We start from the raw sequence: 22285 nt of genomic DNA, 5'->3' as shown, positions 1-22285 counted from the left end.
GCTCACTTACAGATTTGTATAGACAACAATTACTATCACTTGAAAAAACTACTGTTATGAGATTTGGTTTCATTGGTTGGGGAACGGTTGCTCAGATTGTTGCTAAAACAGGTGGGCAGAAGCCCTAGGCTAAGCACTGTGCCTGTTCTTTTGTGCCCGCACTGCTTGGCTCTGCTCAGATACCCATGTAAGCAGTGTGCAAATTTACAGAAAAGCTATATGCTTTCCCAGCAGAGCAGCACCAAACAGAAACAAATGGCCGCAGCCCTGCGCTGAGTACTTCTGGCCACTTGTATTAGCAATAGATTGGGGTCTCCGCTAAAAAGTGGATGTTTTTCTGATTTCACTAAAATAGATGAAATTCCATTCTAAATAGGCATCTCCTACGGAAACAGTAACAGACTTATTTTCTACACTGCACTATAGTCTGTTGTACCTCAAAATAGGGTCATGACTGTTTCCCCTCTGGTGAAAGTCACATCTGGCTGCTATTTACAGTGTGTTAAGTCATATAAATGAGGCAGAGAGAATACTTAACATGCTACATGACCTTGTTGTGTCCTTGCTACTATCTTCAAGTGTTACACGATGAGGCTTTTATAGTTCAGACGTTCGAAAGGGAAAAAACGTTAGGCTTTGCCTTAGGCTTTCCTCTGTTTTATTTACTAGTGAACTTTCTATAAGGCTTAAAGCCTTAGAAAGTACAAAAAACGCTTTAACTCGACCCCCCCCCCCCCCCCCACACACACACACACAATTATTTTTTTTATTTTTTATTCAGAGCAGGTCTGGAAATGTGCTTTAAGTTGATCCTTGCTCTATAAAGCTTCAGTAGAGTTTTTGTCCATGTCCTCATATTTTTTACTGTGCTTACTGTCAGTGAATGGAATCATGAAGGTAAAAACTGTCCTAACCCTCTCAGGCATAGTTCACATTGCGTATTAATGTAGGTAAGATTGTGATGTATGATAGGTAAGCTCCAAGCATACACACTAAGCTAAGGCTTTGTTACTAGTCAGAGGTCAAAAAAGTGTCCTTTTGGGCATTGCTATAATGCTAACAAAAAAGAGTGGAACAAGAGTACCGTATTTTTCGCCGTATAAGATGCACTTTTTCTTCCCCAAAACTGGGGGGGAAAAGTCGGTGCGTCTTATACGGCGAATACACCCCTATCGCGGCGGTCCCTGCAGCCATCAACGGCCGGGACTCGCAGCTAATACAGGACATCACCGATCGCGGTGATGCCCTGTATTAACCCTTCAGACGCAGCGATCAAAGCTGACCGCCGCGTCTTAAGGGAAAGTGACACTAACCCGGCTGTTCAGTCGGGCTGTTCGGGACCGCCGCAATTTCACTGAATAGCCGGGTTAGTGCTTACAGGACACCGGGAAGGACCTTAACTGCCTCCTCGGTGTCGTCTCCGTTCAGGGATCCCCTGTATGGCCAGCGCTCTCCTTCCTCGTCATCACGTCGTCGCGTACGTGCGTCGGCGTGCGTAACGACGTGATGGCGGCGACGGAGAGCGAGGATACCCGGCCGGCAGCAGAGACGTTCCGGAGCGACGGGGTCACGGCGACAGCGATGGAGCACGTGAGTATTACCTCCTATGCAGTGGTCTTCAATCTGCGGACCTCCAGATGTTGCAAAACTACAACTCCCAGCATGCCCGGGACACGTGAGTATTACCTCCTATGGGGACACGTGAGTATTACCTCCTATGCAGTGGTCTTCAACCTGCGGACCTCCAGATGTTGCAAAACTACAACTCCCAGCATGCCCGGACAGCCAACGGCTGTCCGGGCATGCTGGGAGTTGTAGTTTTGCAACATCTGGAGGTCCGCAGGTTGAAGACCACTATTGGGTTCAAAATCTTTATTTTTTTAGATTTTGCACCTATAAATTGGGTGCATCTTATACGCTGGTGCGTCCTATAGGGCAAAAATACAGTAGATTGCTAAACTAAATTGGTGTCCAAACTGTAGGCCTTTAGATGTTTCAAAACTACAACTCCCAGCATGCTGTGACCTGTAGTTCTGCAACAGTTGGAGGTCCACAGTTTGGAGACTACTGCTCTATTCCATTCAACATTATTCTGTAAAAAAAAACATTGTATTCATTAATGTATACAATTATTATTATAATGGATCGCATGAGTGATGAATGCCACATTGTCAATGTATTTGTTCCTAGAAGCAAAATGCTGCCAATCACTGTAATAAAATCGGGCAATCCTATTTTTCAACATGCCCGATTCTTTTGTTTAGAGAGCAGAGAAGTCGTCGACAAACAAGTTTGGCAGCAGCTTCCTCCCTTACTCCACTCTCTTAATTCAGAACACATGGATGTTTGGCCGAGCATGCACGTATATGGGGATTGTGGAGAGAAACATTTGGCTGACACCTTTTTAATGAGAATGGCCAAGGGTTATATAATTCAAGCTGGGCATAGTGGCAAATGGACACTCACATAGTGTCCAAACTACAAAATGGAGAGCTTTGCCTGATCATAAAGAACAGAAAAGCTGTGCATGTGTACTATAAGACAAATGTAGAAGAACAGTAGACAGAGTGTTTGCGAACAAAGCGCAATGTATTTGTTTGGATCCTATGCTATGGCTAAAAAGGAAACTAAATAAAGGGATATTCCGGGATTTTTTTTATTTAGCCTTTGAGCCCATGATTCCAAGTTATAATACTGTGTAATATGCTTCTATTACTTCTGTGTACTGCTTTGTACTTTTTTCATGTAAGGGACCCACACCTGCAAGTTTTTTTTATTTTTTTATTTTACTGTTGTCTCTGACCTTTCCCAGCATTCCATGCTGCCAGAGACAATGGCCAAATGTATCAATGTTTGGGGAAATAGTAGAGTGATTTTTCCAAAGTGACCAATCACAGCTCAGCTAACAAGCTCTGGTAAAGTGAAAGCTGAGCAGTGATTGGTTGCTGTGGGGAAATCACTCCACGTTTTACCTAACACAGTTTGATAAATCTGGGCCAATATGTCATGAGTCACATGGTCCCCAGGGGCATGGCTTTTCAGTAGTGGGTGGGTGGAAAGTATTATTTCATAAAATCCCTTCCACCCTTTGCAGCATAACCACACACCCCTGGGGGCATGTGACTTATGACATATTGTATCTGGCTGCATGGAATGCTGGGAAAGGTTAGAAACAACAGTAAAATAAAAAGACGTAAACTACATCACTTCAAGGCGTGGGTCCCATGCATAAAAACGGGACAAAGCTGGGCACTGAGGTGATAGAAGCAAATTACACAGTATAGTAACTTGGTATCATGGACTCATAGGCTGAAAAAAAAAAGATTACCCCTTCAAAGCTAACCAAACATGCCTTAGAGCTCATGTACACACACACAGTCCTTTACATGGAGGCTGTACAGCAGTTCATGGAGACTGCACAGCTTTTCAGAGCCCCAGTGCTCTGGTATAAAGTCTCTGTCAGAAGCCTTAAAGGGGTACACTGGTGGAAAACTATTTTTTTTTTTTTTTAATCAACTGGTGCCAGAAAGTTAAATAGATTTGTAAATGAGAAAAAATGGGGTATGTGCAGCTCACAATACAAATTAGTCGAGGCTAAATGGAAAGTATTTACACCAAAAAAATACAAGTTCAAAATAATATATAAGGGTAAAAAGGGGGGGTACCAAATGCCTCTAGACTAATACCATAAAATGGTACATGATGATGAAATTACAGAAAAAATAAATCGGACTGTGCTTCACTTTAAATGATTTACAAATTTAATATAAATTAATATAAAATGTTACAAATGAGACATAAAAAAAATAATGCAAATCTAATACATAAATGCCTCCTACCACAGGGCCCTTGTGGGGAGGTATGATATTTGAATACAAAGCATATATTAAAAGATGTTAAAATATAGCATGTGAATTATGTTCTACCGCTATCCCAATATATTGCAAACCGACATAGTATACTTTTGTGCGGTACACTCCGTTCTCATGTGATTTAGAACAGTTCACAAAGTGATATAGTTACCAACTCCTAAGGGTAGTTTTGGCTGGACGTCCGAGAGATAGATGTGTGGAGGCTGTGTCCAGCGCTAGCATGCGCTTACGGTGACGGGCCCGGATGCCACAGGCCAAAAAAAAATAAAAAATTGCCATCGAGCCTGCAATTACTCCGTGACCGGTGACCTTTTTTTTGGCCTGTGGCATCCGGGCCCGTCACCGTAAGCGCATGCTAGCTCTGGACACAGCCTCCACACATCTATCTCTCGGACGTCCAGCCAAAACTACCCTTAGGAGTTGGTAACTATATCACTTTGTGAACTGTTCTAAATCACATGAGAACGGAGTGTACCGCACAAAAGTACACTGTCGGTTTGCAATATATTGGGATAGCGGTAGAACATAATTCACATGCTATATTTTAACATCTTTTAATATATGCTTTGTATTCAAATATCATACCTCCCCACAAGGGCCCTGTGGTAGAAGGCATTTATGTATTAGATTTGCATTATTTTTTTATGTCTCATTTGTAACATTTTATATTAATTTATATTAAATTTGTACATCATTTAAAGTGAAGCACAGTCCGATTAATTTTTTCTGTAATTTCATCATCATGTACCATTTTATGGTATTAGTCTAGAGGCATTTGGTACCCCCCCCCCCCTTTTTACCCTTATAGATTTGTAAATGACTTCTATTTAAAAATGTTAACCCTTCCAGTACTTATCAGCTGCTGTATGCTGCAGAGGAAGTTCTTTACTCTTTGAATTTCTTTTCTGTCTGACCACAGTGCTCTCTGCTGACACCTCTGTTCATGTCAGGAACTGTCTAGAGCAGGAGCAAATCCCCATCCCCATAGCAAACCTATCCTGCTCTTGACAACTTCCTCTGTAGTATACAGCAGCACTGTAGTATACAGCAACAGTACTGGAAGTATTAAGATTTTTATATAGAATTAATTTACAAATCTGTTTAAGGGTGCGTTCACACGCTATTACTAGCAGCGGGTTTCCCGCTGTGGGAATCCTGCTGCGAGTTACGCAACTATTGATTTAAATGGGTCCACAGACAGTTTGCAATAGTGTCAGATTTGCGGACTGTTCGCGGACTCATTCAAATGAATGGTAGCGTAACTAGCAGCGGGTCTCCCTCAGCGGGAAACCCGCTGCTAGTAATAGCGTGTGAACATACCCTTACTCTCTGGCACCAGTTGATTTTTTTTTTTTAAATTCTTTCCACCGGAGTATTCCTTTCAGAATGGATATATTCTCTCTGAAAAGCAATGCTTGTTGAGAAAGATAGATATGAAAAAGGAGGTATTTCTAAAGTGCAGTAAGGGCCCTACAGATTTTTTACAGGTCAGAGACAACAGTAAAATAAAAATAAAAAAAACTTGCAGGTGTGGGTCCCTTACATGAAAAAAGTACAAAGCAGTGCACAGAAGTAATAGAAGCATATTACATAGTATTATAACTTGGAATCATGGGCTCAAAGGCTAAATAAAAAAAAAATCCTGGAATATCCCTTTATTTAGTTTCCTTTTAAGCCATAGCATAGGATCCAAACAAATACATTGCGCTTTGTTCGCAAACCCTCTGTCTACTGTTCTTCTACATTTGTCTTATAGTACACATGCACAGCTTTTCTGTTCTTTATGATCAGGCCCTACAGATTTTTTGTACCCAGAATCTTAGGAGAAGGGGTGAAAAACACAGGGGGTGCTCCCTCTGATGAGGTGTATCTGCTGGTTTGTACCCTACACCACACCCAGTTGATATACCAACCAAGGCGATAGAGAGCAATGGAGGTAATAATAATTTAAAAAAAAAAACAGTTCGACGAGGACTTATCTCCAGCAACCCAGCGCATAGCAAGTACTGCAACTGGGAAGTGTGAGTGGACCTGAGGAAGGCATCAGTGGATGCCGAAACACATTGTCCCTGCTACACCAATAAAGTTTTTATTGTCCTGTGATACTCGAGTCCTTTTTTTCTGACCGAATACTGAGCAGTTCCTCGTCAAACCGTTTTTTTTTTATTATTATTATTCCCTCCATTGTACCCAGAATGAATCCCAAGCAGAATGCTCTTGCAGCAGATTCCCATTGATCTCAGTAGGATTCTGCATCTCAGTGAAAATTAAGTGGGGGAATTTCCAATGCAGATCTGGATCCCGCTGAAAGAATGAACATGCTCCTTCTTTCTGTGGAATTACACCCAGAAAAGCCCATAGTCAATAGGACTTAAAATTGTAGGGGTACATTTTCTCAGTTCCTCCAATTAATGGATCTTCGGGATCTCGTAGATGTCTATGCCAATCATGTTAGGGCTCCATGTGAAACAAAGTGTTACGCCGAAACCCCTCTTAATGTGCATTGGACCCCATCACGAAATGATTGAATTTTTCGTCCTTCCCAACTGCACCTCTGAGGTCCTCCTCGGTCTGCCATGGCTCCAGCTTCATTCTCCCCCCCTTGACTGGACCACCGGGGAGATCAAGAACTGGGACTCTGCTTGCCACAAGAAATGCCTCTCCTCCCCTCCCAGTCCCGTCAGGCAAGCCTCAGTGCCTCCTCCTACACCTGGTCCCCCCAAGGCTTATCAGGACTGTGCCTTGCCTCCTCATGGCCCCCGTCCTGGTGACACCCTGCCCCGTGCCAAGCTTCACCCTCTGCCCTCCCTCCCCATTCCCACTCCTGCTGTACTGCCTGCCTTTGAGGAAACCCTACAATCACTCCCGGTGTCCTCGTCCCATGTGAAGCAGTTGCTGGACAAAGAAAGGGGGAGACCTAAGGGGGGGGGTACTGTTACGCCGAGCGCTCCGGGTCCCTGCTCCTCCCCGGAGCGCTCACGGCGTCTCTCTCCCTGCAGCGCCCCGGTCAGACCCGCTGACCGGGAGCGCTGCACTGACATTGCTGGCGGGGATGCGATTCGCATAGCGGGACACGCCCGCTCGCGAATCGCATCCCAAGTCACTTACCCGTCCCGGTCCCCGGCTGTCATGTGCTGGCGCGCGCGGCTACGCTCTCTAGGGCGCGCGCGCGCCAGCTCTCTGAGACTTAAAGGGCCAGTGCACCAATGATTGGTGCCTGGCCCAATTAGCCTGATTAGCTTCCACCTGCTCCCTGGCTATAATACCTCACTTCCCCTGCACTCCCTTGCCGGATCTTGTTGCCTTGTGCCAGTGAAAGCGTTTAGTGTTGTCCAAGCCTGTGTTACCTGATCTCCTGCTATCCAGATTGACTACGAACCTTGCCGCCTGCCCCGACCTTCTGCTACGTCTGACCTTGCCTCTGCCTAGTCCTTCTGTCCCACGCCTTCTCAGCAGTCAGCGAGGTTGAGCTGTTGCTAGTGGATACGACCTGGTTGCTACCGCCGCAGCAAGACCATCCCGCTTTGCGGCGGGCTCTGGTGAACACCAGTAGCCACTTAGAACCGGTCCACCGGCACGGTCCACGCCGATCCCTCGCTGACACAGTGGATCTACAACCTGTAAGCCGAATCGTGACAGTAGATCCGGCCATGGATCCCGCTGAGGTGCCGCTGCCAAGTCTCGCTGACCTTACCACAGTGGTCACTCAGCAATCGCAGCAAATTGCCCAACAAGGACAGCAGCTGTCGCAGTTGACCGCCACGTTACAGCAACTTCTGCCACTGCTACAGCAGTAACCATCTCCTCCACCAGCTCCTGCACCTCCTCCGCAGCGAGTGGCCGCTCCTAGCCTCCGCTTGTCCCTGCCGGACAAATATGATGGGGACTCTAGACTCTGCCGTGGATTTTTGTCTCAATGTTCCCTGCATATGGAGATGTTGTCGGACCTATTTCCTACAGAACGGTCTAAGTTGGCGTTCGTAGTGAGCCTTCTTTCTGGAAAGGCCTTGTCTTGGGCCACACCGCTCTGGGACCGCAATGATCCTGCCACAGCCACAGTCCAGTCCTTCTTCGCTGAAGTCCGTAGTGTCTTCGAGGAACCAGCCCGAGCTTCTTCTGCCGAGACTGCCCTGCTGAACCTGGTCCAGGGTAATTCTTCAGTAGGCGAGTACGCCATCCAATTTCGTACTCTCGCTTCCGAATTATCTTGGAATAACGAGGCTCTCTGCGCGACCTTTAAAAAAGGCCTATCCAGTAACATCAAGGATGTGCTGGCCGCAAGAGAGATTCCTGCCAACCTGCAAGAACTTATCCATTTGGCCACCCGCATTGACATGCGTTTTTCTGAGAGACACCAGGAGCTCCGCCAGGAAAAAGACCTAGATCTCTGGGCACCTCTCCCACAGTATCCTTTGCAATCTACGCCTGGGCCTCCCGCCGAGGAGGCCATGCAAGTGGATCGGTCTCGCCTGACCCAGGAAGAGAGGAATCGCCGTAGGGAAGAAAATCTTTGTCTGTACTGTGCCAGTACCGAACATTTCTTGGTGGATTGCCCTATTCGTCCTCCACGTCTAGGAAATGCACGCACGCACCCAGCTCACGTGGGTGTGGCGTCTCTTGGTTCGAAGTCTGCTTCTCGACGTCTCACGGTGCCCGTGCGGATTTCTCCTTCTGCCAACTCCTCCCTCTCAGCCGTGGCCTGCTTGGACTCTGGTGCCTCTGGGAATTTTATTCTGGATTCTTTGGTGAATAAGTTCTGCATCCCGGTGACCCGTCTCGTCAAGCCGCTCTACATTTCCGCGGTCAACGGAGTTAGATTGGATTGCACCGTGCGTTACTGCACAAAATCCCTCTTAATGTGCATTGGACCCCATCACGAAATGATTGAATTTTTCGTCCTTCCCAACTGCACCTCTGAGGTCCTCCTCGGTCTGCCATGGCTCCAGCTTCATTCTCCCACCCTTGACTGGACCACCGGGGAGATCAAGAACTGGGACTCTGCTTGCCACAAGAAATGCCTCTCCTCCCCTCCCAGTCCCGTCAGGCAAGCCTCAGTGCCTCCTCCTACACCTGGTCCCCCCAAGGCTTATCAGGACTGTGCCTTGCCTCCTCATGGCCCCCGTCCTGGTGACACCCTGCCCCGTGCCAAGCTTCACCCTCTGCCCTCCCTCCCCATTCCCACTCCTGCTGTACTGCCTGCCTTTGAGGAAACCCTACAATCACTCCCGGTGTCCTCGTCCCATGTGAAGCAGTTGCCGGACAAAGAAAGGGGGAGACCTAAGGCGGGGGGTACTGTTACGCCGAGCGCTCCGGGTCCCTGCTCCTCCCCGGAGCGCTCACGGCGTCTCTCTCCCTGCAGCGCCCCGGTCAGACCCGCTGACCGGGAGCGCTGCACTGACATTGCTGGCGGGGATGCGATTCGCATAGCGGGACACGCCCGCTCGCGAATCGCATCCCAAGTCACTTACCCGTCCCGGTCCAGCTCTCTGAGACTTAAAGGGCCAGTGCACCAATGATTGGTGCCTGGCCCAATTAGCCTGATTAGCTTCCACCTTCTCCCTGGCTATAATACCTCACTTCCCCTGCACTCCCTTGCCGGATCTTGTTGCCTTGTGCCAGTGAAAGCGTTTAGTGTTGTCCAAGCCTGTGTTACCTGATCTCCTGCTATCCATATTGACTACGAACCTTGCCGCCTGCCCCGACCTTCTGCTACGTTTGACCTTGCCTCTGCCTAGTCATTCTGTCCCACGCCTTCTCAGCAGTCAGCGAGGTTGAGCCGTTGCTAGTGGATGCGACCTGGTTGCTACCGGCGCAGCAAGACCATCCCGCTTTGCGGCGGGCTCTGGTGAACACCAGTAGCCACTTAGAACCGGTCCACCGGCACGGTCCACGCCAATCCCTCGCTGACACAGTGGATCCACAACCTGTAAGCCGAATCGTGACACAAAGCTGTCATTCATTTGTGTACATGAGCCCTTAGAAGTATTGTCCCTTTATCTAAGTAAGTGCTACAACCAGGGTGTCTGCACCCAAAGGCTGTCCAGGCATGGTAGGAGTTGTAGTCTTTCAACAGATTGATGCACTCTAGTTGGGAAACACTGATCTAAGCTATTCTAAATAAGTGAGTCCATACTTATTTTCATTGGTAAGAGAGAGAAGAATCAAATGCCAAGAAAAATTAATTTTTTTTTAAAGAGGGCTTGTGTTTTCCCCTTGTCCAACCCAAACTCTGTTATGCTCGAACTTGACTAAAACCAAACTACCAAACTCCTTACCTGAATCCACCCTGCCTCCAATCTCCTTTTACCTAGGGGAAAACACAAGCCCTCTTTAAAAAAAAATTAATTTTTCTTGGCATTTGATTCTTCTCTCTCTTACCAATGAAAATGAGTATGGACTCACTTATTTAGAATAGCTTAGATCAGTGTTTCCCAACTAGAGTGCATCAATCTGTTGAAAGACTACAACTCCTACCATGCCTGGACAGCCTTTGGGTGTCCAGGTATGTTGGAAGTTGTAGTTTTGCAACAGCTGCAGACACCCTGGTTGTAGCACTTACTTAGATAAAGGGACAAGTGTGGTGTAAAATTGGGCCATTCGGCCCGTTTATTTTACACAATTATAAATATAAACATTATAATCATTATTAACATTACATGTACATGACCTGACCCACAGGCACCTGTGTAACTTAGTGCATATTCGCTAACAAACTCCTGAAGCCCCTTCCAATTGCTCCTTCATCCATTCACCCTACTCCGAATAAGGGTACAGACACAACCTGCCAAACCAGATCAACCCACCCAACGCATAAAGGGAGAATGAGCGGGATCTTCTTTCCTAACTTTCTCCTGCCATCTGATAGCTCCTCCCCTTCCTCCTGCCTTAAATTACCCCCCACTATCCGCCAAGAAATCCTTAAATTTGTCAAGACCCACCTAATGGAGCCAAACCGAACTCCTGACTCCCATAATAAAATGAGAAAGGGTGATAGGGAACTACTAAACCCCCTGTAAAGCCACTATTCCGCTATGGGTTCCCCTTCACTCCGTTTCTCCGATTTGCTGAATTCATTCCAAAAATTATTTCTGTTTTGACATTTTGAAAAAAAGCAAAGATCTCCCAGCTACGTATGATGTCATTTGCTTGGGGTAAATTTCCACCATCAACATGTTTTTGTTGTCTACTTTAGGAAAGACCTCAGGACACTGGAGTACAGCGAAGGGTAATTACAGACACAATGGATGTTTAATTGTACACTGTGAAAAGTCACTACATAAATGTGTACATTATAATCCTATGAGATGTAAAGCACTAATAACTCTAGAGCACAGTACACACCTAAAGAGAATATAGACATCCTCCTTGGAAAGATTCCGAGCAGCCAGTGAAAATATAACCTAGAGAAAAGGACGGCACTACATGGCCATGTACAGGGAGAATAAAGGACAAGTATGATACAGTCTTATCTATCTGTAATATTAAAATTCTTTTACATTTTTGCTGATTCAGCCCTAGAGTAAAAAGTAATGTTTGCAGCTTTACAATTGATTCTCTTTTAGTCCTAGATCATCCTGCTAAGCCCAGTTACTTCTATGTGCTACCTTTTAAAGGGGTGATTGAAAATCATCTAAAAGCCAAAATGTAAAATGCTACAGAAACCACCAAAAATCCTTAGTCCTGTATATTATAGTTTTACTTCCTGGTTGAACAGTTGCTCATCACTAAAATTTCCAAAATGCATTGCTTTCCTTCATGTCTTCATTACAGGCCTTGCAAAACATTTCAGTATACAGCAGACTATTGCTCTGCAGCCAGTCAATCTAAAAACACCTGCTGCAGTCATTGCCTGTCTGCTCCTCTGCCTGTGGCATTGTTCAGTACAAAGCAGAATTCTGTAACCACACCTCATTCTCCCTAAATGTCCCAATAAAGATGTATACGTATATGTTTATAAGACAGAGAGATGGTGATTTAGGCTGTAGGGGCTGGTCAGAGGGGATATGTCAGGCTGGGGGTGAAGCAGAAGCTCAGGGACAAGATCCAGCCACACTTGTTGAGACAGCAGAAAATGATGCATTGTGAGGGAGATGGAGGAGTCAGGGAGCTTGAGACAACACTATACTGAAAATGAAAGAACTACACAATTACCTGTCAGGGGTAAATCACACAAAAGCAAAGTGAAGCCAGGACAATTTGTGTTTACACTATATTAGTTAGTTACATATATCTTGGGATAAAAGTCTTATTTAAATACTAATTGTAGAAACCAGAATACCCCTTTAATTTTAATTTTATTGGTGGAACCAAATTAGAGAATTTCGGCATAAATTACTTTTTATGACTTGACAACTAGACCTAAAAATTAGATAAATAGGATCTTCTACCATGTTTTTTTTTTTTTTACAGAGATCAATGAAAGGTATAGTCTTCTAACATCTCTTTTTAAGGGAACCTTTCAGCTGTTTTATGCTGCCCAAACTGCAGGCAGCATGAAACAGGTGCAGGGGAGCAGGTATCCCTGGACAATATGATTTCTAAGAAATCAGAGTTTTAAAAAAGTTGTCGGGACCCGGCAAAGTAGTCACGGGGGGCAATCTCTTTGGTTGCTCTCCTCCCCACTGGCTCTTATTAGTCACTCAGGGCCAGCTGGGTGGTGAACAGTCGCTAGATCTGCCCAAATGACTCTTTAGCTGGGTCCCGGCAACTTTTAATTTTTTTTAAATAAAAATCATAGTGTGTCGGGATCCCTGCTTCCTGTACTTGTTTATGTTGTCCATGGTTTATGTTATGTTGTCCGTGGTTTATGTTGTCCATGGCAGCAGAAAACAGGTGACAAGTTCCCTTTAAGCTTTGGTAAAATGCTTTCATTTTACACGTAAGGTTTCACAACTTATCAGATTAGATTCCTAAACATTGCACTTATATGCAACAGGGTAACAATAAAAGTAGTGAATACAGACTTGATAAGCAAAAAAAAGGATTGTGGTTATAAAGTTCACCAAAGTCATTCAACAGTGGAATCAGTATTTTCATGAATAAGGGTCTATTCAAATGGCATTTGCAAAATATTAAAAAAAAATGACTATATAGTGGTAAATTGGGGTATAGTGGTAAGTGGGAATTTAGAGCGAAGGCAAACATTTGTAATTTTAAGTTTAGTTACATCAGCATGTTTTCTCTGTGCTGTATTTCTTACTCATCTGTTTCCCATTGCATTGTGGCTTGGATGATCTCTCAGTGACAAGGACAGAACACACAGGAAATAGATATGTGGTTTCCATCTGAAGCATTAAAGGGGTACTCCCGTGGAAAACTTTTTTTTTTTTTTAAATCAACTGGTGCCAGAAAGTTAAACAGATTTGTAAAAAATCTTACATCTTCCAGTACTTTTTAGCTGCTGAATACTAGAGAGGAATTGGTTTTCTTTTTGGAACACAGAGCTCTCTGCTGACATCATGACCACAGTGCTCTCTGCTGACACCTCTGTCCATTTTAAGAACTGTCCAGAGTAGGAGAAAATCCCCATAGCAAACATATGCTGTTCTGGACAGTTCATAAAATGGACAGAAATGTTAGCAGAGAGCACTGGGGTCATGATGTCAGCAGAGAGCTCGGTGTTCCACAAAGAAAACCATTTCCTCTCTAGTATTCAGCAGCTAATAAGTACTGGAAGGATTAAGATTTTTTTATAGAAGTAATTTACAAATCTGTTTAACTTTCTGGCACCAGTTGATTTAAAAAAAGAAGTTTTCCACGGGAGTACCCCTTTAAAGGGGTATTCCGGGCAAAAACATTTTATCCCCTATCCAAAGGAGAGGAGATAAGATGTCTGATCGCGTGGGGCCCGCCGCTGGGATAAAATGTTTTTGCCCGGAATACCCCTTTAAGGGACAATATTTATATGAGAAATTCTGGTTTTTACTGTGTTTGTACTTTAATGCAATTTTGAAAGAGAGTCAGAGATTTTGTAGACATCTGAGCAGCCAAATAGGGCAATCCTGGGTAGCAATAATTTGTTGCTGAACAAACAAGAAAACACATCTTTGATCAAAATACTGTGAATGCTTGAGGGTAATAGTGAAAAATTTCATATAAAACTTAAACATGTAAAACTGATCTCAAAAAGACTGTCCAGATTGCCAAAAAAAAGGTATTCCAATGTATATGACTTTAACAGATGAAACACAGTGATTGCATTTAGTTTATTTCACCAATGTTTACTTTTTTGGGGGGTTTAAAAGTATAAAATCGAGAAATAGACTGAAAGTAGTCACAAGTAAAATACTTTGGTCTTATAAAGTACAGTGTGTGGGCCCCCACTGACCAAGTCACAATACCTATTGTCAAGTAATCTACCTTAGACATGGCTCCAAAACATGGTGTGAATGGGTACAAAAATGCAAAAGTCATGTATTAAAGGGACATTAACATAGGACAAATTATAATTATTATTTAATATTATTTATTCCAGGGCTCTATACATTACAGGGGACTCCCCTGGAAAAAAAAATGTTTTTAAATCAACTGGTGTCCGAAAGTTAAACAGATTTGTAAATTACTTCTATTTAAAAATCTTAATTCCTCCAGTACTTATCAGTAGAGCTGGGCTGTATGACCAAATGTGTGTATCACTGTATTTTTGTAACTTATGGCAGTTCCACGGTATATAACGGTATTTCTCCCCCCCCCAATCATGTTCTGCTTACCCATCCCCCCCCCATATTGATTATTATCCCAGCGTTGCGCAAGCCCTGCCCTCCTGGTCCTTCTGTTTGTTGCCGGCCGCCGGCGCTGACACTTTATACTGTACCCTGTATCCCTATGCCTGGGCTGCAAAAGATAAACAAAATAAACTTTAACGCACCTTCCTACGTCGGCCTTATGCTTCTTACATGACAGTGGGCTCAGCCTATCACCGGCCGAGGTGGAACATTGCTTCCCGTCCCCACGAAGCAGGTCCGGAACGACGGGGAAGGTGAGTTAAAGTTTATTTTGTTTATCTTTTGCGGCCCGGGCATAGGGATACAGCGTACAGTGTCAGCGCCGGTGGCCTGCAACAAACAGGAGGACGAGGAGGGCAGCGCTTGCGGGTGACGTGAGTAGTACCCCGATGGGGACAGCGCAGCGCTGGGCTGATAATTAATTGGGGGGGAAGCAGACCAGCACTCGCGGGTCACATATGATTAGTTCCCCGATGTGGGGACAGCGCAGCGCTGGGTTGATAATTCATTTATTCCCGAAGGGGAGGGGCCCAACCGGTATTGTGGTATGGAAAAAATTCATATTGTGTAGCACAAAAATGTTGGTATTCGATATGAACCGGTATACCACCCAGCACTACTTATCAGCTGCAATATATTCCACAGAAAGTTATTTTCTTTTTGAATTTCCTTTCTATCTGACTACATTTCCCCCTGCTGACACCTCTGTCCATTTTAGGAACTGTCCAGAGCAGAACCGTTTTGCTATGAGGATTTGTTCCTACTCTGGAAAGTTCCTAAAATGGACAGCGGGTCATCAGAGAGCACTGTGGTCAGACAGAAAGGAAATAAAATTAAAAAAAATAAAAAAATAGAATTTCCTCTGGAACATACAACAGCTAATAAATACTGGAAGGGTTAAGATTTTTAAGTAGAAATAATTTACAAATCTGTATAACTTTCTGGCACCAGTTGATGTACAATAAACATGACACAGAGTAAATTGCAGACTGTTATAGAGAGAGAGGTAGTGATTGTAGAGTTGGATATTTTTGTGAATTCCCGGTCAGAGTGCTATAGCCGTCCTCCTCTCATCCTATAATGAACAGCAATAAACTGACCTGTACTGTTGATCATACATTTGGAAGTTGTTAGTAATATTAACTGTTCATGGATAGATACTGTCCTCAATAAACTAGAGCAGCAGATAAAGAGGCAAAGTACCACTGATATAAGCAGAGGACTATATGGATCGCTCTCACCCATTCTGCTAGTTCTTCCTCGGGTCTCTGTTCACTCTTCCTCCCCTCAGCACTCGCACCACGGTGGGGGCAAGCGTCTCTGCAGTTGTCACCAAACTTCTCCTGCTATCCTCCACGTACGTCCCAGTTGCCGCAGACATCGGTGTTCCCCTGGCAACCGCCACATGACCTCCGGGTCCCCGGCGTCCTCCATACGCTGTGCAGTACACACCGCCTGCCTCTGGACGTCGCGTCTCCAGCCACTCCTCCTCACCACCGGAGCCTCCACAGGGAACCGTACATCCTTGAGCACGCTCGGAGCTTAATATAGGTAACTCGGCACAACTCTCCCATCTCCAGTTCTCTCTCTCTCCAGGCACAGCGGACTCGTCTCCTCTTTGCAGCAGCGCCGCATCTCACCAGGATCTGTAGTCCCCACACTGCTGTGCCTCAGCTCCGCTCTCCACTGCGCCCTGGCGAGGGCGACGCGTGTGTCCCTCGTCTGCTCCACTCTCAACATGCACAAGGTGCATTCGGCAAATCTGCCTAGTGAGGCCTAAGTTTCTATAGAGACTGGGTCTGGAGTCCAACTTAGGGGGGGGGGGGGGGGGGGATAGCGCATCCCGCTGGGCCAGCCAGCCAGCCAGCGTTAGATCCCACAGCACTGCATGGCGTGGTGCACGAGGTGGAGGGAAGGGGGCAGAGCTTAGCCTAGCTTCCTGCCACCATGTTCCTCCTAAATTGATTTGGAAGTTGTTATTCCTTTAATGATTTTACTATCCCCACTTCTATTTTTATCTCCAATAATTTTATTAATTTGTGCAATATTTCTTTCTTTTTTTTTGCACTACTGTGTCTAGCAATTTCTTTATATAAAGATTTATCATTATAAGCTTATAAAGAACCAATAAATAGCAGTGTCCCTTTAAATCTGAATTGTGTTCGGTAGCTTGACTGCCCGTTATATAGTCGGCCCCATTGTGGTACATCAGCAGCTGTATTAATGTGCTGATTGCATGTCGGATTGATTACACAATCTTCAGAGCTGTAATCAACATAACGAATGTGGCGGTTCTGCAGATCAGGAAAAAATGTTTCTAAATTTACAGACAGAAGTCAAGTGTAGAATACCTGTTGTGCTAATTCTTACATTGTGCTGCTATTATTCATCATGCTTTATAAAGCAGAACTATTTTTTGTAAAGTGCCTTGGTAATGTTTCCAATAAAATAACAGCAATAGAAATATAGTATGGAATTATAATCCTTTGCCAGCACAGCGTCACACTTTATTTAAGTAGCGCATGTCTCAATAACAATTCCGGCCCATGAGACCAATGTGGCTGAAATCTAAGCCTGCTAGGAGAGCGCGCAACACCATGATCCGCATCCAAATTTCATCAAGCTCTGCCCACTTGGAGAGCATGGGGCAAAGTGTTAAAAAGTCGCAACATTTTTGCACAAAGCATTTCTTTGCACTAAAATTTTAGTATTTTTTGATAAAGGCACTGGAATGATAAACCCTCCTCCCCCCACCCACGCAGACAACCAAACTGCTATGTAAGAGTAAACAAATTTATAGATCTATAATAAAAAAAACACTAGATAAACCTAGACATGATAGAGCAAGCCAGGAGGTCTTATGATCTTTGTCTCAGCCCAGAGTTGACCCAAGGAGGAAACAAAATAGACTATAAGGTGGAACTTTCTGCTGCTGAGGATAAAAGATGAACACGAAATCAACTAAATAATGGATTAAAGAGTCACAGTCAAGAGTAATATGCAGCTGCCCACTGGAGGAAGGAAGAAAAGGCCTAAAAATATTGTAAATACAATGTAAAACCCATGGGGAACATCTTGTCAAAATAGTAATTACCTTAAAAAATAACCCTTGTGAATTAAATCCAGACAGTCTAACAGGCAATAGTTTAAAAGCTGATTTTATATTAGGCATGGCTTATAGGGCTCCCCTGCCAACTTTACATAGAATAGTAAAGGCATTGTCAATAAGAAGTGCACTGAGGCCTTGTCTATTTATCTGAAAAAAATTCAAATAATGCAAAGAAAATGTACCTCCAATCGTACCAAGTTGTAATTCTTTATAGTTTTTAATTTTAACATATGAAAATTAAATGATTAGAAACCACAGAACCGCCCATGAACTCTGGGACACCTTCATGAACCAGTTCATCTTTTTCCTAGTCTGGGAAGCTAAGTTTAGGATCTGGACCATTCATTGAAGATTCACTGGTGTCTGAGATTTGTAGTTTGGAAAGTAACAGGCAGATTGGCACAAAACAAGCCCTTTGCAGTACGATTAAACTAAGCCAAAGGCTCACAGCTTTGTGACCAAGATTAAGGTAAATGGCAAGCTTTTGCCTAAAATCCATTTCATAGGGTTCCGTTAGGCTTTTAAAACCTTCAGGGTATTTCAAAGGGAATTGGATCTGTCTTGTTCTATTGGTATCAAGTGTCACAACCTCCCTAATGGAGCTCTACAACCAGGGCTCAAGTTCTGCAGGGACATGTGGGAACTGAGTTCCTGCACTTTTTCCACAGCAGGAACACCATTCCCATTAGCAGGACCAGCCCTTGAGTGGAAATGTTGGGTGAGTTCCCACACTTTCTTTTCCCAGGGCTTGACCCCTGTCTACTACAGCCGTAAAATTGAGGAAGCCTATTAACATACATACCATAGAGTTAACTGTCAGTGATGTGGTGTTGACCACAAGTTGTAGTAATGTTATGGCCTCTCTTGCAGCAGATAATATGCAGGAGACCTGAGAGACTGATATGGCTTGCAAGCCATTTATTTTGCTAAGCATGTAACTTCCTCTGTCAATTTACTCTGGACTTAAGGTAAGATTATTTATTTATTAAATAAATAAATAAATAATCCTCTATGGGACCTTAATGTATCCCTACTTTGTGCAAGGACCATATTAGGGATTTTGCAGGGAAAAACAAATTTATATTACATGCTTCTCTTTGTAAAAGCCTTGTAAATGTCCAGTCTCTGCCTCCTTTTGATATGGTAACCACTTCTACACAAGTGAATCTCATCCCAACAATGGATGACACAAACAGGACAACATAAAAAATATAACAAACAAGTTTAATATGTCCAGCTGTCCCGAAGTTATGCTGAAACATTCAGATACACCCACACACATATATATGTATATATATATACACACACACAGGGCCGGATTAAGAGGATCATGGGCCTGGTGCTGAAGATTTTGATGGGCCTTTTTATCGAAATATATAAAATGAAAAAGCAACACAAAGCAATTTTGTTTAACACAAATAAAGCGCATCCGTCACGTTATGCACATTAAATTACCAGGATAGATGAATATGCTGGTTGCTGAGTTGCCCACAGCAACCAATCAGATCGCTTCTTTTATCTGATGTTACTAGGAGGATGTTAGGAGGACTGCGCTTTTCTCTGCTGTAACACACACAGGCTCTGCGTCCTATGATCCTTCTGCAGTGTAATATAATGAAGTGACTGGCCGCAAGATGGCTGCCGATTATATAGGGCTGTGACATCACAGGGGTGACTGGCTACATCCTGCATGTGATTCAGGGTCATCATGTCTACCTCCCTTCCCGCCTTCCCAGGATTCCTTGCCCCATATACTGACATGTGGATCCGCCATTTTAGATGCCCTGGGCCCTGCACCGCAGTAAATAGAGTTTAATGAAGCGATTTGTGCGATAGAATCGCAGCGATATTCACATTCGTTGCGAATCGTATATTTTCTGAAATTCGTAATGAATTCTGGATCGTCAGCTCTGATTCGCTCATCTCTAGACATAACTCTTATTTTTCTACCTACAGACTCATATAAGGGCTTGTTTTTTTGCGTCACCAATTATACTTTGCAATGACAAACAAACAAATATTTGTGGGACAAACTTGAATAAAAATGCAATTTTGGGGTCTTTCTACACAGTGCACTTTTTGCAAACAGTCCCACATTGGGGGAGATTTATCAAAACCTGTGAGGAAGAGTGGTGCAGTTGCCCATAGCAACCAATCAGATCGCATTTTTCAGAGGCTTTTTAAAAAATGAAAGAAGCGATCTGATTGGTTGCTATGGGCACCTGCACCACTACTCTACACAGGTTTTGATAAGTCTCTCCCATTAGCTTTATTCTATAGGTCCATACGATTACAACAATTCCCAAATTGGGCCATTGACCATGCAGATTACTCAACATTATAAGCAGCGATACCACTTTTTTTTTTTTGGGATAAAAAATGTTTCTTTGAAAAATTAGAAAAGGGAGGTCACTCAACTTTTATTAGGGAAAGGGTTAATTAAATTTTATTATTACTTTTTTTTCGCAGGAAGGGGTCAAGCACACCTGTCTATAACTTCTGTCTATAATAGCTGTGCTATTATAAGTAGATATGCCATTCAGGAGCATAAAAAAGCTAGGTGAGAACTTATCACCTAGCTTTTCTGTGCTCCTGAATGCCATTGCTGCTTATAGCCTATAAGGATAACCTACTATAAATTATAGGCTATTCTGTCTATATTAGCTTAAAATATAAGCAGAAATGGCACTAAGGAGCACAGAAAAGCTGGGTGACAATTTCTCGCTTAGATTTTTCATGCTTCTGAATGGCATACCTGCTTATAATAGCTCAGTTATTATAGGATTTACCTATAGCCTTTAGTCAAATCTGTCTAAAATAGCTGAGCTATTATAAGCAGATATGCCATTCAGGAGAATGAAAAAGCTAGGTGAGAAATTGTCACCTAGCTTTTCTGGGCTCCTGAATGGCATATCTGCTTACCATAGAATAGACAGATATGACAGAAAGGTTATAGGTAAATCTATCTATAATAGCTGAGCTATGATAAGCACCATTGCCATTCAGGTACACAGAAAAGCTAGGTGACAATTTCTCACCTAGTTTTCCATGCTCCTGAATGGCATGTCTGCCTATAAAAACGGAGCTTTTATAGGCAGGCTTGCCATTCAGGAGCATGGAAAATCTAGGTGAGAAATTGTCACCTAGCTTTTCTATGTACCTGAATTGCAAGTCAGTTCATGACTGGTGGTGGTACCTTTTTGGGGAACTTCAGAGGCAGAGAACAATGACCGCCGGTGGGACCTCAGTCGCTGTCACACAGTAACATTTTTTGACGGGCGTGGGCCAGGCAGGAAAGCAGCACATACCATCCTCTTTCTGACAGGGGGGAGGAGAGTCCTACAATACCGTGACGTGAGTCCCGCTGGTCAGGAGGTTACCCAGCCCATGTGACCACCCAGACAGGGGCCGACTGACAACACTCAGGGCCCTCGGACCAAATAAAGCAAGGGCCCCCTGTGAGGCTCCACCCATGGCCACATCTCTGCCACGGCCCTATCCCATCCAAATGCCTCCTAATGCCCCAACCTACACACAAAATAAAAGAAAAGAAAATATATAACAAGTTAACGTAGGTAAGATAATTTTCCATGACCAAGAATACCAGTATACAAGGAGGAAATATATACCACCACACAAGAATACCAGTATACAAGGAGGAAATATATACCACCACACAAGAATACCAGTATACAAGGAGGAAATATATACCACCACACAAGAATACCAGTATACAAGGAGGAAATATATACCACCACACAAGAATACCAGTATACAAGGAGGAAATATATACCACCACACAAGAATACCAGTATACAAGGAGGAAATATATACCACCACACAAGAATACCAGTATACAAGGAGGAAATATATAAATCACACAATAACTTGATAATACCGCCATACTGTACTGAATAAAACCACTATACACAGACCAGTATTCCCCCACACAGTGCCCATATAGCAAAAGTTACCCGCTGTACACAGGGTCTGTATACCATATAAGTTATTATATACAAGACCAGGGCTGCCATCAGAAATGTTGGGGCCCCTAACACAACTCAAGCCCCCCCCCCACCTACTAACTTCCACATTATCTATAAAAAAATATATTTGAAAACACAGGACAAGAAAAACAAGAGCCCTTTAGTTTAATGAGGAAGGAAAGAGGAATATACCCGGACCCCAGTGACAGTATATACCTGGACCCCAGTGACAGTATATGCCCGGACCCCAGTGACAGTATATGCCAGGACCCAAGTGACAGTATATGCCCGGACCCCAGTGACAGTATATGCCCGGACCCCAGTGACAGTATATACCCGGACCCCAGTGACAGTATATACCCGGACCCCAGTGACAGTATATATACCCGGACCCCAGGGACAGTATATATACCCGGACCCCAGTGACAGTATATATACCCGGACCCCAGTGACAGTATATATACCGGACCCCAGTGACAGTATATATACCCGGACCCCAGTGAAAGTATATATACCCGGACCCCAGTGACAGTATATATACCCGGACCCCAGTTACAGTATATATACCCGGACCCCAGTGACAGTATATGCCCC

The 22285-nt window shown here is 44.0% G+C and overlaps 1 protein-coding gene across 1 annotated transcript in view; it reads left to right on the top strand.

The window, feature by feature from the left end:
- STK32A (serine/threonine kinase 32A) overlaps window positions 1-22285 on the top strand; it is a 240116-nt gene that overhangs the window by 41612 nt on the left and 176219 nt on the right. The gene's annotated exons all lie outside the window — the stretch shown is intronic.

This window comes from Hyla sarda, chromosome 4 (assembly GCF_029499605.1).
Source record: "Hyla sarda isolate aHylSar1 chromosome 4, aHylSar1.hap1, whole genome shotgun sequence".
NCBI classification, from domain to species: domain Eukaryota; kingdom Metazoa; phylum Chordata; class Amphibia; order Anura; family Hylidae; genus Hyla; species Hyla sarda.
This window is presented reverse-complemented; position numbering and strand designations above follow the sequence as displayed.